Source organism: Panthera tigris, chromosome B2 (genome assembly GCF_018350195.1).
Source record: "Panthera tigris isolate Pti1 chromosome B2, P.tigris_Pti1_mat1.1, whole genome shotgun sequence".
NCBI lineage: Eukaryota > Metazoa > Chordata > Mammalia > Carnivora > Felidae > Panthera > Panthera tigris.
The window spans coordinates 128,519,953-128,525,600 of NC_056664.1; positions in this window are offsets into that span (position 1 = coordinate 128,519,953).

The window sequence follows — 5,648 nt, forward strand, 5'->3', positions numbered from 1 at the left end:
TGGTGGGTCTGAAGCCCCCCAGGTCCTCCAACACTACAACCCGCTAGTTCTCGGGTACCCGGGATTCTACAAAGGCTGTACTTCTTCGAGCTGATTACTTCACAGTGGGGCCTCTTCCAAAAAGACTGGGTGACCTCACATCAGACATACACCAGGAAGGAGGGAAGGAGTTGCCCTTAAAATAATGACTAACCGAAAGATTTTCCTTCTATGATTTACGTATTACTGCTTTTGTTATGTATGGAGATAAAAATGAATGTGGAAATTTTTTAAGTTTAATCTCAACCTGAAATACTATTAATATGTAGCATGTTGTTAAAAAAATACTAGTTACGGGGCGCCCGGGTGGCTGTCGGTTGAGTGACTGACTTCGGCTCAGGTCACGATCTTGTGGTTCATGAGTTTGAGCCCTGCGTCAGGCTCTGTGCTGACAGCTCAGAGCCTGGAGCCTGATTCAGATTCTGTGTCTCCCTCTCTCTGCCCCTTCCCTGTTCACACACACACACACACACACACACACACACTCTCTCTCTCTCTCTCTCTCTCAAAAATAAATAAACATTAAAAAAAATTTTTTAAATACTAGTTACTATTTAAAAAGAGTTTCATAACTGTTCTGAGATTAATTCTGTTATTCTGAGAAAGTGACATCCAAATAAAGTGTTGAGTTGCTGACAATCCTCTCATGGTTTTTGTGGAGCTTCTGGTCAAAAGACAAATTTATGCACACAAAACAAGGTCACGTGGTGAGAATTCGGTGGGGTGGATGGAAGGACACAGAGCTGCTGTTTTCAGAGTGTTCGGTCACACCTCAGCTGAGCACCTGAGGCCAGTTCCAAACTATCTTCCCTGGCCAGTCATTCAGTCCACATCACTCATACTCCTCATGCTCCTGTGTTGTGTTCCCTCCCCTTCAGAATTCAATTTTTCACCCACTAAAACTAGCTTGCTGTGTTGTGTTTACATTCCCCTCCACACAGACACAGGCCAGAAAATAAAATATGCTTCATGAGATCAGGCACCTGTCATCTTCCTTTTAACTCTGTCTTTTACTAGAATATTAGATAGTTACTCCATTAATATTTGTTGAAGGAGGGGTGCCTGGGTCACATTCTGTAGCTCCCTCTCTCTCTGCCCCTCCCCGTGTGCCATGTCTCTCTGTCTCTCAAAAATGAGTAAGTGTTTAAATAATATTTGTTGAAGGAATAACTGAATGGGAGAGATTGTTGGAGAAGAACTTTCAGGAAGAAATTTTGTGGTTGGCACCCATCAGTCCCCATGGTTTAGGTCTCAGCCCTTTGGAGAAAGGATCTGTAAGGCTAAAATGGGCTGAATTTGAGGGGCGCCTGGGTGGCTCAGTCGGTTAAGCGTCTGACTTCGGCTCAGGTCATGATCTCACGGTCCGTGAGTTCGAGCCCCGCATCGGGCTCTGTGCTGACAGCTCAGAGCCTGGAGCCTGTTTCAGATTCTGTGTCTCCCTCTCTCTGACCCTCCCCCGTTCATGCTCTGTCTCTCTCTGTCTCAAAACAATAAATAAACGTTAAAAAAAATTTTTTTAAATAAAATGGGCTGAATTTGAGGCACTTGGGTGGCTCAGTCAGTTAAACATCCGACTCTTGATTTCGGCTCAGGTCATCATGTCACAGGTTCATGGGATCAAGCCCCCACACTGGGCTCTGCGCTGACAGTATGGAGCCTGCTTGGGATTCCCTCCCTCTCTCTCTGCCTCTCTGCTCATGCTCTCTCTCTCTCCCAAAATAAATAAACTTTAAAAAAGACCAATTTTCTAAAACAAATTAAAAAAAATAATAAAATGGGCTGGGTTTATAAGCACCAAGGTGGGCCCAGAGTGCAGGATAGATACAGAGTGCTGGTGTGGTCAGGACTGTGGGTACCCTGGCACAGCCTTAGTGGCGAGATGGCCTCATCAAGTGACCTGAAAGGCAGGATATCTGAGGGGAGTGGAAGATTGGGAACAGAGACGCCCAGAGTCCTGGGGCAGCTTTGTTGGGGACCAGGAGGCCTGCATCAGGAGTGGGGCAGTGAGGCAGAGAGAGCTGCCTTATTACCACTCGTGGGATCTTACCCTTAACCACTGCCTCATCAAGTCTGAGGAAATTCAGGTTGTTTTGGATGTTAACCTCCATCTAAGACTGTAATTGAACTTCTGGAGCATATTGTCTGATCGTGGTCTCTCAGTTATGCCCTGTGCTCCAAACGTGCCCTCTCTTTACTCCCCTTGTCTTTTTTTTTTTTTTTTTTACATTTATTTATTTATTTTTGAGAGACAGAGAGAGACAGAGCACAAGCAAGGGATGGGCAGAGAGAGAAGGAGACACAGAATCCGAAGCAGGCTCCAGGCTCCAGGCTCCAAGCTGTCAGCACAGAGCCCGACGTGGGGCTCAAACTCACAAACCGCAAGATCACGACCTGAGCCAAAGTCGGCCGCCCAACCGACTGAGCTACCCAGGCGCCCCTCCCCTTGTCTTGACATATGTGATTCCCTGTGCTTTGAGGGCCTCCTGTCTCTTCTTTCTCTGATGTAGAGCTTCCAACCATCCTTCAAAATCCTGATCAGACATTGCTGCCTCACTGAAAACTAAATTAGCTCCTCTGGCTGGAGTTACTTGCTGTCCATTGTGGTCTCACAGTCTGTCCCGGTGCCTCTGGAATAATCTGTTTAGTTGACTGTCTCTCCAATGGGACTCTGAGTTTTCAAGGATAAAAATCTCGTGTTAAAAAGTGCCTATTCCTTCTTCATGTCACAATATCTGGTAATGAAAGATAAAAGCCAAATTGGGGTGCCTGGGTGGCTCAGTCTGTTAACCATCAGATGTCAGCTCAGGTCATGATCTTGTGGTGTACAAGTTCGATCTCCGGGTTAGGATCTGCGCTGACAGCTCTCAAAGCCTGGAGCCTCCTTCGGATTCTGTGTCTCCCTCTTTCTCTCTGCCCTTCCCCCACTCATGTTCTTTCTCTTTCTCTCTCAAAAAAAAAAAAAAATTAAAAAAAATAAAAGCAAAATTAAGGAATATGTCCAAAGAATTAAAAACAGGTCACCCCCCCCGCCAAAAGATCAACCTCATTTTTTTTAGAAGGTAGTGAGTAGCTGGATAAGCAAAATATGATATATGCATGCCATGGAGTATTATTCATCTGTTCAAAGGAATAAAATACTGATACTTTCTACAACATGGCTGAACCTTGAAAACATTATGCTAAGTGAAATAAGTCAGATACAAAAAGACAAATACTGTATGATTCCACTTAAATGAGATAATAGGCAAATACATAAGCAGAACGTAGATTAGAGTTTGCCAAGGGCTAGGAGGAAAGAGAGGAAATGAGTTATTTAACAAGTACAGTGTTTCTGTTTGAGTTGATGAAAAGCTCTGGAAATAGTGGCGTATGCACTTATGCTACTGAATTGCACATATAAAAATGGTTGAAATAGTAAGTCTTATGTATATTTTACCACAATTAAAACAAAGGCAGCGAGTAGAGAAGAAATAAAAAGAATTAACAGTAAAAGGTCCCAATGACACAAATGCAGAGCAAATTCAAATGTAGACAAGTTAAATAGGATACGACTCACTACAGCTTTTAGCAAAAGATGAGAAACTGTGTTCTTTCTCTTTTTTTTATTACTTTTTTGATGCTTATTCATTTTTGAGAGACAGGGAGAGACAGAGCGCAAGCAGGGGAGGGGCAGAGAGAGAATGAGACACGGAATCTGAAGCTCCAGATTCCGAGCTGTCAGCACAGAGCCCCACACAGGGCTCAAACTCACGAACCGTGAGATTACGACCTGAGCCGAAGTTGGATGCTTAACCGACCGAGCCACCCAGGCGCCCCATGGGTTCTTTCTCTTGACACTATTTTCAGGAAAGTCAGTAGGATTCTATCAAAGTCAGCATCGTATGCTCCTGTTGTTTTGCAACATATATCATTGGCAGCAAGTGCTTTTTCCCAACCTTGACTTAAACTTCTAGCTATAAAGTTTAATTACAAGAAGCTGAGATAACTCAAACTTGGAGTGTTGAAATGCCTTAGAAAATTAATTTCCTTGGCTAATTTTAGTTTTTAATCTATGTTTCAACATTATATAGATCCAAATAATAGCTCCAGAATGAAAATTAAATAAACAGTTATAACATGATCGGTGGTTTTATATATTTTTATTCTCCTGGGACTGGAACCCACTGTTATATCACATAAATCTGTTGCTTGGATTTTGTGTTTCTAACTCTCACGCACATTTATGGGAACTCATTAGAGGGGGAAGCCTGTGTTTAAAATGTCCCTCCGTGAAAGAGTTAGAGAATAAGAGGTAAGTTGTGCGGAACACGCAGAAGCGCATTGGAGCTGGTGACGAGGCCCGTGGCTGTGTGTTGTTGGGTCGTGCAGAGGCGGAATGCTGGGACAAGGTGCCTGATAAATGCCGCAGACGGCAGTTCTCAGAAGGGCTGCTGATCAGAAGTAGAGTTTTGGCAGGACCTAAATGGCAAAGTCACAGACAGTAATAAGCCCTAAAAATAACAAATGCCACCCCAGCACAATGGAAGCCCTTATATGTGGGAAGAATAATGGGAAATGTATCGATTGGTATATTTGTCCAGATGCATGAATACTGATCGCAAGCAGAGACGCTCACCTTTTCTCCAAAGGGGAGTGATGTAAAGCATCAATCACCATTAGCAGAGTCGTCTAGGGAGAATGACAACTCAGGTCGATACCTGCGTATGAAGAGTTTTCTGGTGGCAGGTGGCTGGACCGGGGCTAAAATTAGCCTCATGCATTCATTCTTTCATTCTACTCATATTTAATAAGCAACTACTGTATGCCAGGCATTATTCTAGGTACTTGGAATATATCAGTGAACCAAATCAAGACCAAATTCTCTGCCCTCATGTAGCTTATGTTCTAGCAGGGAAAAACAGAAAATAGGGAATAAACATCATGCATATGTACGTTATATATGTCAGAAAGTGGTTAAGTGTTACAGCAAAAGAAAAAGTAGAGCAGGAAAAGGAAACTTAGGAGTGCTGATGGAAGTGTGCGTGGGGGCGGGTAGCTATGTTAGGGGGGTCAGGGTAAGCTTTATGGCCACAGTGATGCATGGACAAAGGCTTGGGCAGGGACTTAGCAGATAATTGGGAGACCAGCATTCTGGGCAAGGGTGGTTTGAAGGCCTCACAGCTGGAGCAAGCCGTGCTGCTTCAAGTCTACTGTGGTGGTTGCAGAGTGAGTGGAGGTGGGGGTGAGGGGTGGGAGCCAGAGAGAATGACAGGAGAGGAGGGCTCATGGGCTTTCACTTTAGGTGGAAAGGGGAGTCCGGGCAGGGTTCTGGGCAGCAGAGTGAGCTGACTTGATTAAGAGTTTAAAAAGGATCCTCTCTGCTGCTGTGTTGATGGAAGACTGGAGAGGCACAGGGTGAGGTAGGACTTGTGTGCAGGTTACTCCTACGCTCCAGGGGAGACAGGGTGGTAGCTTGGAACGGGCTGGTGACAGTACAGTAAGTGTGCTGAGTAGGAGTCCTGATCTGGATACATTTTCAAGGTGACATTGGCGTGAATTCCGAAGGAGGTGACCTGGCACGAGAGGAGTCCAGGACGGTTCCGAGGCATTTGCCTGAAGCGCTGGCAGGA